This window comes from Hibiscus syriacus, unplaced genomic scaffold (assembly GCF_006381635.1).
Source record: "Hibiscus syriacus cultivar Baekdansim isolate YM2019G1 unplaced genomic scaffold, ASM638163v2 tig00113726_pilon, whole genome shotgun sequence".
Classification (NCBI taxonomy): domain Eukaryota; kingdom Viridiplantae; phylum Streptophyta; class Magnoliopsida; order Malvales; family Malvaceae; genus Hibiscus; species Hibiscus syriacus.
The window spans coordinates 1,047,386-1,069,492 of NW_024063472.1; the positions used below are offsets into that span (position 1 = coordinate 1,047,386).

Here is a 22,107-nt window from a genome sequence, read left to right on the forward strand (position 1 = left end):
CCTTTTCAGTCATTTCTCAATTACTAAAATCACTAAAAAAAATTTAGAATCACCTACGCATAAAATACAGGTATCAAACACAAATAAAAGACTCTGATCAATATATAATTGCCTTACTCAACAAAAAAAATACACCAATGTATATACTAGGCATTGATTTAGATTAGTTCTATATATGAAAGTACGCATATGGATACATAGAATAACTAATCAAATTATATCCAACTCTTCATTCAATTCGTATAAGAATTCCTTAAAAAAAAATTCATATAAGAAAAATTTTAGAAACAATATTAGTGATTGAATAAGTACTTTTTAAGTTCAAACAGTTACATCTAAAAAGTCACGTATGTGATCATGATTAAAAAAATTATAAATAAAATAATACATTAAAAATTATAAACAAAATACACGAGATAATGATTAAGAAAAGTATAAACAAATAATATATGAAAAAACTATAAACAAATAATATATAATAATCACTTTATACTATTTAAAAAACTTTAAAATACTTTTTTAAGAGAGATTAAATATACTCGTATGGTATCCAAGCATGTATCGCCCCCAAACATACCATAAGTAAAATATTGATATGTATAAGTTGTCAAAGCCATAAATGAAGTTGAATGTACTTCTTCACTTTTACTTTTAATGGTGAAAGGGATTTTAATCACTAAAACATACATGCATCGCCCCTTGCACTGCTTCTTCATCAAAACAATGATTAACCCCCGGATCATAAACCTTTGGAGATATAACTTTCTCTTCATCATTTACTAGATTCATATATTATAAAAAAACTGACCTATTTGATGGAGAATAGTGGAAAAACACAATCAAGGGAAAAGAAATGATCCTACAGAAGAACATCATAAGCTTTCAAAACAGTAAACTTCATCTTATTTAACCAATAAAGGGGTACTTTACAATTTGTTTTTGTTGCCTTTGAATAAGACTGAAGCTAAACAGTTTTGTTTTTAAATCAAAGTCCAAGATTTCTACTTGGATCAGATTATATATATACATAGATCTGTCAGACAAAGATTCTGTAACACAAAGATGAAATATAAAGGCAATATCATAATATTTCTTCTCTTTCTGGATTACACAGTTCTAATTATCCGATATCCTATAAGTGTTTTAGTATAGACACAAAGAAAGGAATTAAAAGAAATATCGTATAAAAGGAATAAGACTGATCTGATAGCATGTGTGCAGTGTATAGATTGATTGTTTCTATCAAGTTATTATTTATGTCAAGCTCATGAATCATGATGTGATGAGTTTAATCATAAGATCAAAGACCAAAATGGTATACTTTTAGGTTTTTCAAAAAAAAAATTGGAAGAAGATAGGGTTGAACTTCAAAAACCCTAAAAACTACAGTTTAATTTATGATGAACATGATATATCTGTTGATATGGGCATAAAAAACCATTTCAATACATACACATACATATATATGATGAAACTTTAGATCAAGAAAAGACCAGATTGTATGAATCGCAGAAAGTACGTTAAAGAGTTCATATGTAGAAAAGAGAGATCTCGAATAGAACACAAATAAAACACACAACTTCTTCCAGTTCCTAGTTTTCTTCAATACCACAACAAGAAAAGCATAAAACCCAAACAAAAAAACTTAAAAGATATAAGCTAGTACTAAATTTGCTTCGATGGAAGCAAATCTTTCGGACCAAGATGCTTGATTCCCCCAAAAAAAGGACTTGGAAAATCTAGAAGACAAAGGATCCATCACTCAAAACCAAGAAAAAAGGCTAGAGGTTGAAAGAGAAAGTCCCTCCCTTTTCTATTCTTCTCCTCCTCGACCCCCACTTGAAATTGAAAACAACATCACCTTTGCTTCTTTAGCTGCTTCTGATATATTCTTTTCTTCCTCTTCTTCTTTTTGGTTTGATGAAATGATGACAGACTTTGAAGAATGTGAAGAAGGTAATGATCATAAAGCCAGGTGAGTGGGAACAATGATGGCGATGGAGAGGAGACACAGAAAGAGGACTTCACCATCATTGCGGTTGGGTTGAGAGAGAAAAATAAAGTAAGAAAATTCGAGGTTTTTGTGCTCTTCTTCCTTTTGTCAGATGAGAGAAAGAGAGAGATCATAAACCCAGTAGCCCCCCCCCCCCCCCAAATGCTTTCTTTCATATATTTTATTTCACTCCAACCCTACATTTAACTAGCTTATATATAACTGTTCAAAAAAAGCTTATATATAATTATTTTTAATATTTTATTGATTGGTACAACTAGTCAAAAACGGTTTCAGGGAGCATTTGGTTCATAGAACAAAATTATTATTAGACTTATAAGTTTTTGAACACATATTTTGACGTTTGATTTAAGAGTATTTTCTACCAGAACTAATAAACAATGATAATTTTTTAGTATTTTTTCAGAATGTTAATTTGTCTATTTTTTTAGATATTAGATAATTTTCTTATCTTAGGATGATGATACTTTTAAAATCATATAATCATTTTAAAATATTTTTTATTCTATATATAATTACATAATTATAAAATTATTTTATTTTTTTAATGGTTTCATATTTTTTAACATTTATTATAAAATAATATAATGCATATAAAATAAAAAATAATATCAATTTTTATTTTATTTTAATTATTTATTATATGTGTTTGTTGAATTTATTTTTATATGTGTTTTATTATTTTTGTTTTTAGGATTAATTTTTATAAAAAGTTTTTTATATTATAATTTTATATTTTTTATTAATTCTGTCAAATAATTTGACATGATATTTTTTGTACAACTCATACATGTAGTATGAATAAAATAAAATAGTGTATCAGTTAATACATTCTTATACCGGTGTAAATATATACATCTTCTAATAACTTGGTACTTACAAATGAACACATGTTTACACTGGTACATCTCCTAATATCTTGATATCTAAAAATAAACACATAATTATACTGGTGTAAGTATGTTGTTGAAAACATTTTTGATATTTCGATATAACAAATTAAGTTCAATGAATTTTAAGATTTTACAAATGATTTTACAATTTTATATTCGATTCAATTAACTGAATATCAAATTATTACTCCAAGTTTTTCAAGATCAATTTTAATCCTTACTAAATGTGTAAAATTGTGATTTGTACTTAAACTATTTTTGAAACAATTTTCACAAAGTATTTTGAACCAAAAACAAGCCTTAAATCAATTATTCAAAGGCATGCACCGATGCATCAGTACATGCATCGATGCATCAATGAATTAATTGAACATCGAATGCATTCCCGATGCAATCTCCATGCATCGATGCACTCTGAATATTTTCAAAACATCGAATGCATTTGATGCATCGATGCACAAGCCATGCATCGATGCATCAGGCTATTTTTCAAACATCGAATGCATTTCATGCATCGATGCACACTTGGTGCACCGATGCATCAAGTGTTCCAACGGTCAAAATATTTGAATTTTACACGAATGCACCGATGCATACTTGATCATGCATCGATGCATGAGACGCTCCACCTAGAAAAATTAATTGTTTTCACACTTAAACGGCTCTATTATCCCCACTAATTATCACCAACGTTCAGAATTGATTCAAGGGGTATTTAAACAAGTTCTGGAGCCATTGATCAAGAAAAAGAAACATCAATCAACTAGAATCAAGAGAGAATCAAAGAGAAAGCATCAAACCTCAAGTTTGAGTATTTCAAGCCTATTTTTCATCCAATATTCATTTGCTTTCAAGAACACTTTTGTACTCAATTGTATTTATCCTTGAGTGTTCTTTTCTTTGTTCTAGAATTGTGCAAACATCTTACCTTGTGAGGTTTTCTTGTAAGTTTGCAAATTTGTAATCTTCTCTTTGGGAAAAAGAGTGTTCTCAAGAGTTGGGGTATACTCTTGAGGGATTTTGTAAGGTTATCTCTTTGGCCTCAAAAGAAAGAACAAATTAGTGAATTTGTTGGAAAATCCTTAGTGTGGATAGCTAAGGTAGTGGACGTAGACTTTGTTTGAGAAAGTCGAACCACTGTAAATCGCTGTGCAATTACTTTAAATTTTCTGCAAAAGCTTCCACGAAATTTTTAAGTGCCAATTCACCCCTCTCTTGGCCGATTCCGTAGATCGATTAACTCAACAATTGGTATCAGAGCCTCACTCATTTGAAGGTTTAATCTCCTCTTGAGTCGATTCGGGAAGAGTTACATCGATTACCAAGTCATCAATGGCCTCCACTTCAAATTACGACTCCGGTCTTGATTCGATGCCCGTCAACAAGCCTCCTTTCTTCAATGGAGCTAATTACGCCTATTGGAAGAATAGAATGATGTACTTCATTCAAGCAAGTGACATGGGAGCATGAAATGTCGTAGAAGAAGGATACATCAAGCCTATCACTCATCCAAGGTTGTGGAGTGAATGAGAGACAATAATGTTCCAGCTCAACTCCAAAGCCATCCATATTATTTTTTGTGCTCTTGGACCAGATGAATACGGAAGAGTTTCATCGTGTACAACCGCCAAAGAAATATGGGACAAGCTTCAAGTCACACATGAAGGTACATATGAGGTAAAGAAATCAAAAATTAGTATTCTAACGCATAGCTATGAAAATTTCAGGATGAAACCAAATGAAGACATCAAAGCTATGACGGATAGATTTTCAACGATTGTCAATGGTCTCAAATCATATGGAGAGATCATCTTAAATGAAAAGCTTGTGAGGAAGTTATTCTACTCCCTCCCAAAATCATGGCAATCAAAGAATACGGCAATCATCGAGTCTAAGGACTTATCGTCCTTAACTCTTGAAGAACTTATCGGTTCACTCCTCACTCATGAGATGATGCTCGAAGATGAGGTGGACCTTGATAAAGTTGAAGAGACACCAAAGGAAAAGGAGAAGAAGAAAAATATTGGAGTTGCTCTCAAATCCACAAAAGATGAGAGTGATTCTAATAATGATGATGATGACGAGGAAATGGCATTGTTTGCCAAACGGTTCAGAAAAATGATGAGACCTTACCAAGGAAGAAAATTCAAATGAAACGAAGGCCTCAAAAATGAACCAAAAGAGAAGGACCCGATCATTTGCTATGAATGCAAAAAACCAGGGCATGTCAAATATGATTGCCCACAATTGAAAAGAAAGGGTCAATCAAAGAATAAGCACAAGGCTCATGTGGCTACATGGAGCGATGAAGAAGGTTCCGATGAAGAGGAACAAGAAGTAGCAAACTTGTGCTTGATGGCATTCGGGGAATATTCTAAGGTAACCTCTAACTCATCCGATTTTGATTATTTATCTTATGATGAGTTATTTGAGGAGTACAATGGGTTGGCTTCGGATTATGAGAAATTGTTTTTAAAATATAAAAATGATGTTTCAAAATTGAAAAATGAAAACAAACTCATATCCAAAACCAACAACGATCTTGAAAGTAAAATTAAAGATTTGCAAATCAAACTAGAAGAGTTTGAAAAGAAAATTTTAGATTTGCAAAATTTACTTTCAAAGATCAATGATGATCATCAAAAGAAAATTGATGATCTTAAAACTTCTTTTGATAAAGTTGGAACAAAACATTTTGAAAAAGGTGGAAATTCAAAATCCAACTTTGTTAGAAAAAGTTTTAGAAACTACAATCATAGAGGTCCCCAAAGAACCTCTAATGGAAAAATCATTAGAAGTATGTGGGTTCCTAAAGAACTCATTACTACTAAAGATAAAAATATCCTACACAAATGGATACCTAAGGGGACTAGGATTTGGAAACTAATGAATATGGACCCAAAATAATTTGGGTACCAAAAATCAAAATTAATCTATGTTTGTAGGGAAAGGAGCATTGCTACAAGGCACGGGAAACAAATTCAAATTCATGGTACCTTGATAGTGGATGCTCAAGACATATGACCGGAGACAAAAGCCGGTTCATTGAGCTTAACGCCAAAAATGGAGGAGAAGTGACTTTTGGAGACAATTCAAAAGGTCACATTGAAGGTATTGGTATAATAGGTAATACCTCTTCCATACAAATTAAGAATGTTTTATATGTGAATGGATTAAAGCATAATCTATTGAGTATTAGTCAATTATGCGATAAAGGATTCAATGTTTTATTTGAAATTAATGGTTGTAAAGTCATTGACATTGCATCTAATCGGATTATGCTTGTTGGTCATAGAATAGGAAACATTTATATGGTGCATTTAGATTCTATTGATATGACTAATTTATGCCTAGTTGCTAAGGATGAGCATGATAGTTGGTTATGGCATAGGAGACTAGGTCATGCTAGTATGAGTGTTTTGCAACGGTTAATTCAAGGAGACTTAGTAAGAGGGTTGCCTAAGCTTAATTTGATAATGATAAAATCTGTGATGCTTGTGCTAAAGGAAAACAAAAACGAGTTTCTTTTAAATCTATTAATGATGTATCAACTAGTAGAGTATTACAATTGATCCATTTAGATCTTTTTGGGCCAACTAGAACTACTAGCTTGGGAGGAAAACAATATGCATTTGTCTTGGTAGATGACTATTCTAGATACACTTGGGTTCTATTCTTAAGTACTAAAGATGAAGCATTAGAAAATTTCATCACATTTTCAAAAATAATCCAAAATGAAAAAGGTTACTCTATCACTAGTGTTAGAAGTGATCATGGAACTGAATTTGAAAATCTTGGATTTATTGAGTTTTGTAATTCTAATGGTATTAGCCATAATTTTTCAGCACCTAGAACCCCTCAACAAAATGGAGTTGTTGAGAGGAAAAATCGAACTTTAGAAGAAATGGCTAGAACCATGCTTTGTGAAAATAATTTGCCAAAATATTTTTGGGCGGAAGCCACAAATACCGCTTGTTATATTGTAAATCGAGTAATGATTAGGCCAATTTTAAAGAAAACTCCATATTAAATTCTCAAAAATAAAAATCCTAACATTAGCTATTTTCATCATTTTAGATGTAAATGTTTTGTTTTAAACAACGGTAAAGAAAATCTTGGCAAATTTGATGCTAAAAGTGATGAAGGAATTTTTCTGGGTTATTCCTTAAATTCTAAAGCTTATCGTGTATTTAATAAAAGAACTTTAGTTGTAGAAGAGTCTATACATGTTGTTTTCGATGATAATCCCCTTCCAAGGAAGGATCTTCTGTTAATGATGATGTAGGTATTGTACAAGCAAATGACGTTAGACATGACGTTGGAGAATCATCATCAAAGGAAGAAACAAAAGATGAGGAAACTCATGATCCCCTCGAGAATCCAACCATTGAAGAAAGGGAAGTATCTTTTCCAAGAGAGTACAACTATGTCAAGGATGGTGAAATTATAGGTGATCCATCAAAAGGGGTAACTACTCGATCTTCTCTTAGAAATATCTGTAATTATGTTGCATTTATTTCATGCATAGAGCCTAAGAACATCAAAGAAGCATTAAAAGATGAACATTGGATTATGGCTATGCAAGAAGAATTAAATCAATTTGAGAGAAGTAAAGTATGGACATTAGTTGAAAGGCCTAGTAATAAATCTACTGTAGGTACTAGATGGGTTTTTAGAAATAAACTTGATGAAAGTGGTAATATAGTAAGGAACAAGGCTAGACTTGTTGCTCAAGGCTATACTCAAGAAGAAGGCATAGACTATGATGAAACATACGCTCCCGTAGCTAGGATGGAAGCAATTAGAATGTTATTGGCATTTGCATGTTTCAATGAATTTAAATTATATCAAATGGATGTTAAAAGTGCATTTTTAAATGGTTTTATAAAAGAAGAAGTGTACGTGGAACAACCTCCAGGTTTTGAAGATTCAAATTTTCTGGATCATGTTTTAAAATTGAAAAAAGCTCTTTATGGTTTAAAACAAGCTCCTAGAGCTTGGTATGAAAGATTGTCAAATTTTTTAATTGAAAAAGATTTTTTAAAAGGAAAGGTTGACACTACATTGTTTTTAAAGAGAAAAGGTAAAGATTTATTAGTAGTTCAAATTTATGTTGATGATATAATATTTGGTTCTACTAATGATGTTCTTTGCCAAGAATTTTCTAAGCTAATGCAAAGTGAGTTTGAGATGAGCATGATGGGGGAGCTCTCATTTTCTTGGGACTCCAAATCAAGCAAAGAAAAGATGGCATCTTCATTAATCAAGCTAAGTACGTCAAAGATATGCTCAAGAAGTTTGGACTGGAAAATGGGAAACCTCATAACACTCCAATGAGCTCTTCAACAAAGCTTGACTTAGATGAAGGAGGTAAATGTGTAGATGTTAAATTATATAGGTCAATGATTGGCTCCTTGCTTTATCTAACTGCAAGTAGACCGGACATTATGTTTAGTGTTTGCTTATGTGCTAGATTTCAATCATGTTCTAAGGAATCACATTTACTAGCTGTTAAGAGAATCTTTAGATACCTTAAGGACACTCCTAGTTTAGGACTTTGGTATCCTAGAGACTCTAGCTTTAGCTTGCATGCCTTTTCTGATGCGGATTATGGAGGATGCAAATTAGATAGGAAAAGCACCTCCGGTACTTGTCAATTCCTTGGAAATATGCTGATTTCTTGGTTTTCAAAGAAACAAAATTGTGTTGCATTATCTACCACTGAAGCCGAATACATTTCAGCTGGTAGTTGTTGTGCACAAGTTTTATGGATGAAACAACAACTTTTTGATTATGGAATTGAAGTAGGTACTATTCCTATCAAGTGTGACAATACTAGTGCTATTTGTCTCACTAAAAATCCCATCCAACACTCTAGAACTAAACACATTGAAATAAGACATCACTTCATTAGAGACCATGTCACTAAGGAAGATGTAGTTCTAGAATTTGTTGATACTTTGCACCAATTAGCGGATATTTTTACAAAACCCTTAGATAAAGAAATTTTGGACACTTAGAAGAGAATTAGGTTTAACTGACCTATCTTCACTTAGTGTTTAAAATAATTTAGCACTTTTAATAAATACTGAAAAATGCTTATAATAATAATTTTTGATTGTATTCTTGCTATTAGTTAGGGGGAGTTTATGATTCTTAATAAAAATTAATTTTATGTTCAAATAAATTTTGAAGATTAATTTGATTGATTGAACATAATTAATTTTTGATATATATGAGTTGCCATTACCATTAGAGCCAAATTATTTAGCATTTTAAGTGTTTAAAATGGATTTTTGACATTTTTGCGTTTCATGCACCGATGCATTTAACAATGCATCGATGCATCCTTGAATATGCATCGATGCATAAGACCATGCACCGATGCATCCGTCGGGTTTTAGGTTAAAATGCTTCATCTTCTTCATTTTTCTAAAAACCCCAAAACTCTCTAAAACCGACCGTTCATCCCCCTCTCATCCTAAATCTCCATTTTGCTCAAAACCTTTGGGAAATCATCGGATTCTTCAAGATTTTTATCCTACAAACCTGCTACAATCATTAAATCGCTCAAAACATCTCTACATTCCCCTCAATCCGAATTTTTCAAGGTAATTTTTCAAAAACTCTATTTTATTAATTTTTGAACTTAGGACTCGTTTAGATTAGTTCTAGTTTGAAATAATTATCGGGCATTGGTTATATGATGATTCTAAACTAGTTTCTACAACGAATTTCATCAAAAACGCATAATTTTTCAAAATTATTTGGAAATTTCGAATTAAAAAAAAATTATTTCGAAAATTATTGATTCAATTGTGTTGTTTTCATGAAAACTATGCGTATTATGATATTAATTTTAAATAGTTTTTCAAAACTTTGCCCATTAGGATTATGTTAGAGAACCTTGAATTATTGAGGACTCATTTGAGTTTTGGGATTGAATTTTGTGCATACATGTGTTTTTAAATTGCAGGTGATATTTCTTTTCCGATTTCCCTAACCATGTCTAATCCCAAACGCCCTAGATCATCCTCGAGTCGGTCTCACCAAAACCGTCCTCCCGCTCCGAGACCTCAAAATCCATCCAATATTCCTTCATCCCTCATTAGTACTTGTTTTAACATGCCTGAAAACCGTAGGGATGAATTATACTCTAGGTACATGAACTCCTTCCAATCCTATCGTATTAGGGAAGAGCGTATTCCTTCTCTACAAGCTATGATAAAACTTGAATTTGTATACCTCTCAATTCTTCGCCGATGGAAGTTTGATAAACTCTTTTCTCTTCAACCCATCGTCTTTCACCAACTTGTCCGCATCTTTTATTCCAATGCGGTTTGTATTCAGAACACAACTCAGTGCGATACTATAGCGATTAGATCCTATCTTTTAGGACAATATATCACTATTACTTCTGAATCCATCGCATCTCATTTTGGTTTAGATGACGAGGGTTTATTTAATGAGAAGGAAGATGTGGAATCCATATCTTCCTAATGCTAGTGTCAGTACCTTTAGTCTCACCACGATCGATTTCTTCACTTAATGATCTCTTGGTGGTTTAGACCATCCGCAGGTCGGTACTCCACACTACGTACTACAGACTTATGGTGGATGCACTGTATAAAGAACAAAAAGAAAATCAATTTTCCACATATTGTCTTTAGCGCGCTTGTCGATATCATAAACATCATTCCCTCAAAGCATGTAGAAACCCTACCTTATGGTTGTCTACTAAGCAATTTGTTTATCAAACTCGGTCTAGATGTCTCCCTTGACAATCCTATTCCGCTCCAAAACCCAATCAATATCACATCCTTAAAGAAATCGGATTGGAAATTGGATGAGAACACCGGACTATGGTCTTTTCGACCCGGTAAGCAAACCCCGGGAGCTAGTTCTTCACGAGCTGCTCCTAGTTCTTCTCGTGCTCCTCCTCCTCCTCCAGCTCCTGACGCTGATAATGATCCAGAGCTTCAAAGGCTTATGAGAGATATTGACGAGGAAGTACCAGCTCGGCAAGATGATCAAACGCCACCTTATTTCCAATCTTTTCTAGAGTCGTTTGATCTGCGTTTTGCTTCCATGGAGTATACGATAACTGAGTTTCAGAGGGAGATGCGTGATCGTATGGATGCTCTTACTCTTGAAGTTAGAGCTCATTATCCTCCTCCTCCTCCCGATTCCGCTATGGATGATTAAACGTTATTTGATGATATTTGGTTTTAAACTTTAAGAACTTGGATTGTTAAACTTTTTGATTTGAATGTTTATGTTTGTTTGGATGTTTGGATGCTTGAATGTTTGAACTTAATTTTAATATATTTGGTTTGAATTTTATTCATTTTGCATCATTAGATATATGACCAATTATGCCATTTCACATTTTATTATGAATATTGTTTATGAAAACTAATGGTTAATTTCTCTTTTGATTGTGATCTTAGCAGCTTATTATTAATATATCAATTGGCTAATGTTTTTCAAAATTCTTGTTTAAAACGTTTATATAGAGTTTTTTGATTTAACAAAAAGGGGGAGAAAATTTAAGATGTGCTATAGTAAGGGGAGTAAGTTTTTCAAAATCGATTTCAAAAATAATTTCTTAAACAAATCTTAAAATTACTCAAATGTTTTGTTATATCAAAAAGGGGGAGATTGTTGAAAACATTTTTGATATTTCGATATAACAAATTAAGTTAAATGAATTTTAAGATTTACAAATGATTTTACAATTTTATATTCGATTCAATTAACCGAATATCAAATTATTACTCCAAGTTTTTCAAGATCAATTTTAATCCTTACTAAATGTGTAAAATTGTGATTTGTACTTAAACTATTTTTGAAACAATTTTCACAAAGTATTTGAACCAAAACAAGCCTTAAATCAATTATTCAAAGGCATGCACCGATGCATCAGTACATGCATCGATGCATCAATGAATTAATTGAACATCGAATGCATTCCATGCACCGATGCACTCTCCATGAATCGATGCACTCTGAATATTTTCAAAACATCGAATGCATTTGATGCATCGATGCACAAGCCATGCATCGATGCATCAGGCTATTTTTCAAACATCGAATGCATTTCATGCATCGATGCACACTTGGTGCACCGATGCATCAAGTGTTCCAACGGTCAAAATATTTGAATTTTACACGAATGCACCGATGCATACTTGATCATGCATCGATGCATGAGACGCTCCACCTAGAAAAATTAATTGTTTTCACACTTAAACGGCTCTATTATCCCCACTAATTATCACCAACGTTCAGAATTGATTCAAGGGGTATTTAAACAAGTTCTGGAGCCATTGATCAAGAAAAAGAAACATCAATCAACTAGAATCAAGAGAGAATCAAAGAGAAAGCATCAAACCTCAAGTTTGAGTATTTCAAGCCTATTTTTCATCCAATATTCATTTGCTTTCAAGAACACTTTTGTACTCAATTGTATTTATCCTTGAGTGTTCTTTTCTTTGTTCTAGAATTGTGCAAACATCTTACCTTGTGAGGTTTTCTTGTAAGTTTGCAAATTTGTAATCTTCTCTTTGGGAAAAAGAGTGTTCTCAAGAGTTGGGTTATACTCTTGAGGGATTTTGTAAGGTTATCTCTTTGGCCTCAAAAGAAAGTACAAATTAGTGAATTTGTTGGAAAATCCTTAGTGTGGATAGCTAAGGTAGTGGACGTAGACTTTGTTTGAGAAAGTCGAACCACTATAAATCGCTGTGCAATTACTTTAAATTTTCTGCAAAAGCTTCCACGAAATTTTTAAGTGCCAATTCACCCCCCTCTTGGCCGATTCCGTAGATCGATTAACTCAACATATGTTTATATATTTTTAAAGAAATAAAAAATTAAAATAATAAAAAGCATATATTAAAATTTTGTGTAAAAGTTTTATTTATATATATATATATATATATATATATATATATATATATATTCTATGAACTTTCTTTTAAAGATTTGACTTTATTATTAAGAATTCATCTGGCTAAAAAGAATATATATTTAAAGATAATTTGATAAAACATATATTTTTTTTTATCTTATATTCCTTCAACTAAAATACTATAATCATACATTCATATCAAATAAATAAAACAAGAAAGAACAACATTCATAGTAACATAGTAAGTAATGTAACATTTCGATAATTTTATTCCTATAGTTAATCTTACATTCTATGAATCAAACCACCCTTTAGTATCAAAAACATATTTGAAATCAAGATATAAAAATACAACATGTTTTATGTCATTATATTCATTGTACAATTAAAATATATTTTTCTATTTTTTAAAAAATAAATTTTAAATTTAATGATTAATATTAAAATAAAAAATATTAATGTGACAAATAATAAAAATAATATTATAAGGCGTGAATTTAACAAAAATATTAATGATATTAACAGTTAAATTTTAAATTTTAAAAATAGATGGATTAATTTATGAACTTGTTAAATTAAAGATAAGTAACTTTCACTTTATTTGAACATGAAAAATAATTATTTATATACTTCATAAAATTACTATTAGATTATTCTAAAAAATAAATTTATAATATTTAATTATGATAAAATATAAATTTAAATTATTGAAAATAAATATTATAAAAACTTACATTCTATCAAATCATTAAAATTATTTATTTAATTAAAAATAATTATTTATGTTAGAGCTGGCTGTATTGTGATGTATTATGAACTCGACCATCTTTGTGGAAATTAAAGAACGTGCACAATTATGAATTACTTCATTTATGCTTGAACTCATCTAAAAAGGTAAGAGAATTTGAAAGAAATATAAGTAAATTTAGATGTAAATTTGTTTCTAACTTTTCAATAATAGAATTAAATAAAGAGTAAACTACATATTCGGTATCCCACTAAAATTTTAGTTATTTCAATTAATTAATTAATTGTTCTAAATTATTTATGATAGAATATAATGTAAAATTTATACTCCTAATATTTATTTATATTTAAATAACTCAAATTTTAAATTTTATTATAAATAATTATTATAAATTTATATTGTTAGAAAAATTTAATATTAATTTCATAAAATATATGAATAATTATTTATATATTTTCTTATCTGCAAATGAAGTGGAAAATTATTCAATTATGATTATTTTCTTATTAATAATAAATTATTTTTTGGTATATTCTAGAAAAAAGACCCTTAAATATTGCCTTTTGAATATCCATCCTGTGAAATGTAAATTTTTGGTGATATTAACGTCCTTGACATTGAAAACAGGGGAAGAATAATCATAATGTTTTTGTACAGAGTGACAGTCAGGTAATCCCATCAGAAATAAGCTGTTCAACTTTTGTCTTCATTACATGAATTAAATTCTCTCAGCTGTCCACAGCAGATATGTTGCAGTAAATAGTTTGAGATATTATCCGAAATAAGAAAGATGGGAGGGGCTGAATTTCAAATACCAATCTCCCTTTTTTGCAATGTCCGACTAGTGTAATTCTTGGATCTATTCACCTCAATCGGTTTTGAGGAGCTACACCAATGCAACGCATAGCTAGAATAAAGAAAATTTTCATTTTGGAGTAGAAATAATGTTCTAGTCCATAATCACTTTAGAGTAGAGATAATACTTTAATTACAGTGCAACGCTACAACTAGTAATTGTAATTGCGTTACATTTTTTTCTAATTTTATTTGTTATTTATGAATGTTTGATTTATGTTTTTTATGTTGATATTTATTAGAAATATATATGTTTTTATTTTATATTTGTAAAATTAATATTATAATAGTTAAATATTGTGAATAAAGTAGAGTTTGTAGTAATGTAGCGATAGTGTTGGAGATGAATTATTGTTTCATCTTTAGAGTAGAGATAGAGATGTTATAGAGTAGAGATAGAGATGTTATAGAGTAGAGATAGAGATGTTGTAGAGATAGAGATGTTGTGGAGTAGAGATGAGGGTTGGAGATGGCCTAAGCTATGTGAAGGAGGGAGTATACGAAAACATTCCATCCGATTAATTTAATATGTTGATCCAGTTATTTGATATGAAAATTTAGATATTCAATCAGGTTTTTTATTTTTGGATAATTCGTATCGAATGTTCAAATTCTTTTTGAATAATCCAATTATAAATGGATCGAATAAATTTTAATTTTAGATTATGCGAAAATAAAAAAAAATAAGCTTTTAGATTTTAGATAATTTAGCCCAATAAAAGCAACTCACTAACACATTAAAGTTATAACCCAATAAAAATTAAAATATTTAATTATTTATTGTATATATATATAATATAGTAGATGTATCTAATAAGTTATATAAAATCATGAAATATAAAATATAAAACTATTTTTTGTCAAATTTAAATTTTATATTCAGATTCAAATATCCGATCCAAAATTTTGGATATTCAAAAATTCAAATATCCAATTTTTTTAATTGAATACAAATAATTATTTTAGGTATTTAAAATTTTCAGATATTCAAATTTTCGAATAGGATAAGATCCGATATCATAATTTGAACACTCTAATGAGAAGGCATGCATGAATTCGAAATTTTTTTATATGAAAATTGTCGGAATACGTCCAATATAGTAATATGAACTAGGGCTGTATACGAGCCGAGTAGAGCTCATCAATATTCGAAAACTCTGAAATAGAGCTTGACTCGACTAAAAAACTTGCGAGTTTGAAATTTTCAAGCTCGACTCAAACTTGAAATTAAGAACTGAAGCTTCTAAAAGCTCAAAATGAAAAGAAAAAAATCTTAAACTTAACTCAATTAAATCCTCAAACTCAAACTAAAACCTTAAATATTGAATACATTATATTGCATTTTTAAAAAAAGTCACACATAAATGTTAATATTATTAATAATTTATTTTTAAAAATCTTAATATATATTTTTGAGCTGCTCACGAGCTTTTCGAGTTGAGTATCAAGTAGCCCGTTTCGGCTCGTTAAGAATTCGAGTTCGAACTTGACTAGAGTCCATTAGAGTCGAGTATTTATTGAGCTTTGACCGAGTCGATCTCGAATAGATCACAATTTGTTTCATCTCATTTACAACCCTAATATAAACTGGTCTTTCAACGATTTTATTTATGAAAATATGTCTTAATGACTGTCAGGGCTATAAACGAATTAAATGTTCAGTGAATTTTTTGTAAATCGTTTGTCGAGAAATTTATTTATTTTTTATTTATTAAACGAACAAACAATCATGAATAATATTTTTTTGTTCATTTAATTAAATGAACGAATATGAACAAAGAGATCATTTATTCATTTTTGTTCGTAAATGTTCGATAATTTATTTGTTTATGTTCATTTATATGTACGCACATATGTATTCCCTCTCATTTTATAATAGATTAAAAAACCTTACATCTTTTAATGTTTTTTACATTTATTTATGTTCGTTTGCGTTTATTTACAATTTAACAAACGAAGACGAACAAACAACATTTTTTAACGAATGAATACAAACAATAAATTATATTCGTTTAATTGCTGGTATTTGTTCATTTATTCAATAAAATTAAATGAACGAATATAAGTATAATCTTGTTCATATTTGTTTGATTCGTTTACTGACCTAATGGATGCTACTCAAGCAGTTAAAAAGTAATGTTAAACTTGGAATGTGGATTTGTACCATATTCTTACCAACCTCGATTTCGTTCAACATTTGTTAGTAATATAATAGTTGGACACTAACATTAAGGATTAGGTTACATATATTTAGTAAGTGGTTGGATTGAGTAATTAATATCTATCAATTTTATTCTTCTATCACTATTATGCCTTAATTGTAGACCTACTAATAAGCTACTTTATCCTTGGCTTTTTGCTTGCTTGACTCAGGAGCTTGATTATGATCTACACAAGCATCCATAGCATACATACATTACAAATGTTAGTATACTTTCTAACATCTTTACAAAATAATAATACTTAAAAGTACTATTATTTTCAATTCTATTAGAAATTCATCCTAACTTAAAATTCCAGGTTTAATAGTATCAATACCCCTCATATGGCATCGATATTTCTATACTATGGTACCGATACCCACTTCAGTATCGATACTATTTTTGTATTCTGGAATCCAGTTTCCAATAATAGTATCGTTACCTTTCTCTTGGTACCGATACCCCACTTCAGTATCGATATTGTTCATCGTGTTCATCATTTTTCCTTAAATTTAACCCTATAGTATCGATATTGTTCTTTTAGTACCGATACCCTTACCCATATTTTACATATTTCACTTCGATTTTTACCACATTTTCGTCTAAATCTCTTACTTATATCACCAACCATACCATTAAACTCATCATTACTTAATCCAACTAACTTACATCCGTAAATTTCCCTATAATATCAAAACTCTCCAAAGAACACTCAAAACTAAGAATCACACCAATTTTTCAAACATGTTTTTAATCCCTTTTTAGGCTCCAAATCTCTTATTTACTTTTTTTGTCAAGTCAAATATGCCTTTAAACTCCAATAACTGACCTTATTTCATCAAATCACTTAAAACCCCATTTTATTCCATCTCAAATAAATCATTCACCTCTTAGTTTTATTCCTCCTTGAACTTTCTTTAAGCCTCTATATCACTTTGGGCTTCAAAACCAACCAAAAAATGAAAGGAAAAAACTAACTAGATGAAACCTTACCTTAGCTATGGAGGGCACAGGACGAGAAGAAGAAGATGAGAGAACCACTTTCAGAACTTATCCTCTTATTTCTCCTATTCACTTTTATTAAATAACCCAATTTAAATGAATATTAAATTTATTCCATCTAAAGGACCTAATTGCCCCTCCATTCTTCAATTCTTAACAATAAATCTCAAACACAATTTCTTAAATCATTTCCCTATATTTATCAATTTACTCAATTTAACCCACCAAATTTTTTATCCTTTCACTATGGTCACTGACTCGATATTTGGGGTATTACAATTCTCCCCTTAAGAAAAATTCGTCCTCGAATTTTAAGATGTACCAAATGCGAAAAGGTGTGGAAATTGCTTCCTTATGTCCTCCTCTCTTTCCCAAGTAGCTTCGTCGACTTTATGATTTTGCTAGAGTATTTTAACTAGATGAATCTTCTTGTTATGCAGTTCTTTGTTTTCTCGTGTCAAGATCCGTACTGGTTCTTCCTCGTAAGTCAAATATGGTCGGATCTTTATTTCCTTTGGTGTGATGATATGCGATGGATCTGATCAGTACTTCCTGAGCATCAAAACATGAAAAATATTTTGGATCTTGTCCATATCAAGAGGCAAAACTAACTGATAAGCTATTGGTCCAACCATTTTTAGAATTTCATAAGGTCCAATAAATCTCAGGCTTATCTTTCCTTTTCACCCAAATCGCAACACTTTCTTCCAAGGCGATAGTTTCATAAATACCTTATCCCCCACGTGATATTTAATCTATTTTCTCTTTAGATCAACATAAGACTTTTATCGATCGGAAGCTATCTTAAGATTATCTTGGATAACCTTCACTTTATCTTGGATAAGCTTCACTTTATCTTCAATTTCTTTCATTAAATCTGGGCCAACTAGGTCTTGATCTTTTAGCTCAAACCAATTTAATGGTGTTCGACACTTCCTCCCATACAAGGCTTCATACAGGGGCCATCTTAATACTCGATTGGTAATTGTTATTATAAGTAAATTCTGCTAAAGGAAAATATATTTCCATGATCATTTGAATTCAATCACGCATCCTCTTAGCATATCCTCCAATATCTAAATAATTCGCTCTGACTGCCCATCTATCTGTGGGTGAAAAGTTGTACTGAAATTTAATCGAGTACCCAATGCCTCATGCAAAGACTTCTAGAATCTTGAAGTAAACCTGGGATCTCGGTCGGATACTATCGAAACATGTACTCTATACAGTCGAACTATCTCTTTTATATGTAACTCTATATATTTATCCATAAAGTAATTTTCTCGAGCTGGAATAAAGTGAGATGTCTTGATTAATCTGTCCACAATTACCCATATTGAGTCATTTTTACTAGGTGTCAAAGGTAGCCCTGAAAAAAATCCATTGTTACTCGTTCCCATTTTCATTAGGGAATGGATATCGGTTTCAGAAATCCGAAAGGCACTTGATGTTCAACTTTCACTTGCTGACATGTCAGGCATTTTGCAATAAACTCTGATACAACTCTTTTCATGCCAGACCACCAATAATGACTCTTTACATCCTGGTACATCTTATTCCCGCCTGGATGCATCGTCAAAGGACTATAATGTATCTCGAAAAGAATATTTTTCTTCAATTCTTCATTATCTGGAATGTAAAGTCTTTCACGATAATATAAACATCCATCAATACTATTTTCGAAGTCTTTCGACTCACCTTTTTCTACTTGTGTCATTCTTGCCAAACATTTTTCATCTTGTCCTTGTAGCTCTTTTATCCGATCTAATAACATCAACTTTAACTTAAGCTCAACAATCAAAGCACCATCTTCCTTTAAAGACCTACGTACATCCAAAGCCCGTAAAGCTGTAAAAGTCTTTTGTCTAAGTGCATCTGCTATCACATAGCCTTCCGTGGATGATAATTGATGATCACATAATAATCTTTTAAAAGATCGATCTATATTCATAACCTCAGGTTTAGTTCTTTTTGAGTCAACAAATACTTTAGACTCTTGTGATCCGTATAAATATGACATCGCTCACCATACATATAATGACGCCAAATCTTCAACACAAACACAACCGCAGTCAATTTCAAGTCATGTGTCAGGTAATTTCTCTTGTGAGTCTTTAGTTTTCTCGAGGCATAGGCCACAACTTTCCATTCTTGAATAAGTACACATCCCAATCTGTTATGAGCTGCATCACTAAAAACTACATAGTCTTTACCCGACTCAGGTTATACAAGCAAAACTTTTCATAGCAACTATATCACTTAGGGCTTAAAAACAACCCAAAAACGAAAGGAAAAACTAACTAGATGAAACCTTAGCTTTGCTATGGGGGGCACAGGATGAGAAGAAGAAGATGAGAGAACCATAAATTATCCTCTTATTTATCCTATTCACTTTTATTAAATAACCCAATTTAAATTAATATTAAATTTATTCCATCTAAAGGAACCAATTGCCCCTTCATTATTCCGTTCTTAATAATAAGTCTCAAACACAATTTCCTAAATCATTTCCCTATACTTATCAATTTACTCAATTTAACCCACCAAATTTTTGATCCTTTTACTATGGTTACTGACCCGATATTTGGGGAATTACACTCTAGATGTTCTTCTCTTGGATCATTCATATATTGACTAACATACTAACAGGACAATCAATGCCATGTATAGTTAGAGATAGATAAATGAGTTTACCCACTAACCTCTGATAATGTTCCTTGTTCACCGGGTTTCTATCTTTACTCAATTTTAAGTTAACTTTTATAGGAGTTTCTGAGGGCTTACAATTAGTCATTCCAATTTCAAAAATTAAGTCTAGAATATACTTTCTTTGATTTATGACAATTCCTTATCATGATCTTTCTACCTCCATGCCTAGAAAATATCTTAGAGTTCCCAAGTCCTTGGTTTCAAACTCTTTTGCTAGTAAAGTCTTCAACTTTTTAATTTCTACTAAGTCATCACTGGTGATGATGATATCATCAACGTAGACAATCATGATTGACTTCTTCTTATATGGAACAATTTTTTCAAATAGAGTGTGATCGGATTGACACAGTTTGTAGTTGTCTTGTAATATTACCTCCGTGAATCTATCAAACCAAGCTCTAGGTGATTGTTTTAAACCAAATAAGGATTTCAGTTTACATACCCGGTTATTTCCAGAATGAATTCCTAGTGGAACTTGCATATAAACTTATTCTTCAAGATTTCCATTGAGAAATAAATTTTTCACGTCTAGTTGATGAAGTATTCAATGCTTGCTTACTGTCGAGGATAATAGAACTCGAACATTATGAAGTTTTGCAAATGGAGCAAAGGTCTTCTGCTAGTCAACTCCATAAGTCTGAGTGAACCCTTTTGCCACAAGTCTAGCATTATATCTCTCAATTTTTCCATCTTCCTTCAATTTCACAATAAAGACCCATTTGCAACAGATTAGTTTCTTGTATTTAGGTAGATCAACGATGACCCAGGTTTTGTTGTTTTCTAGAACTAAACTTTCTTCTTCAACTGCCTACTTCTACTCATGACTTTTTAATGCCTCCTCTATGGTTTATGGAATGTGAATATGATCAACCTAAGTTGTGAAAGTCTTAAAATCAGACATTAGTTTCCCATAAGCTAAAAATTTACTAATCAGATGAGTTGTACATCGTCTAACTCCCTTTCTCTGAGCAATTGGTAACTCACTAGTATCAATTACCACATCCAACTTACTTTGGCTATTATCTCCTTTATTTGTAGATGGATATAAACCCTATTTTGGCTCTTGACAATACATTGGCTGCGGTGTGGAATGTATGGCTTGTTTGGGTCATATGTGTAGGTGAGAATATCGTAGATGGCCTGGGTGTTTTATGAGAGTCGATGAGATTAATGAATTGGTTTTCATTTTCAGTGGTAGTGTTAAGAGGTTGTAGAGTGGTAGTTTTTTTCATTAGAAGATGGACTGATAGGTAACTCAGTAATAATCGGTAAAAATTGAAATTCAGATTCACTCTCCCCCTGGATTTCAGTTTTTGATAAGAATGGTTTATCCTCTTAAAAAATGACATCCATAGATGTGAAGCACCATTTTTTAGAACGAGAGTAACAACGATAACCTTTTTGACGGGATGAATAACCAACAAAGACACGCCGAATTACACGATGATCAAGTTTAGATTTATGAGGATTATGGTCATGGACAAGGTAGTACAACCAAAGACACTAAGTGGAACAGAAGAGGTAAAAGGTTTGAAATAAGATAATTTAATGGAAAGGATATCTTGTGGACACTTAAAGGAAAGAATCTTACTAGGCAAACGATTGATTATAAAAGTACATGTTAAGAGAGTCTTACCCCAAAGGTATTTCGGAACATTAGAAGAAAAAAAGAAGTGCATGGGTTACCTCAAGAAGATGACAATTTTTACGTTCGACGACCCCATTTTGTTATGGAGTATCGACATAACAAGTGAGGTGGACTATTATGTTTTCTT

At 31.2% G+C, this 22,107-nt stretch overlaps 1 long non-coding RNA gene across 1 annotated transcript; it reads right to left on the minus strand.

The window, feature by feature from the left end:
• Positions 1–1,475: 1,475 nt before the first annotated feature.
• LOC120187883 lies at positions 1,476–21,134 on the minus strand. Its single transcript, XR_005522346.1, has 3 exons — positions 21,125–21,134; positions 12,362–12,368; positions 1,476–1,804 (listed from the first exon to the last, which is right to left on the minus strand). It is a non-coding gene; the product is annotated as an uncharacterized LOC120187883 (long non-coding RNA).
• Positions 21,135–22,107: the final 973 nt, after the last annotated feature.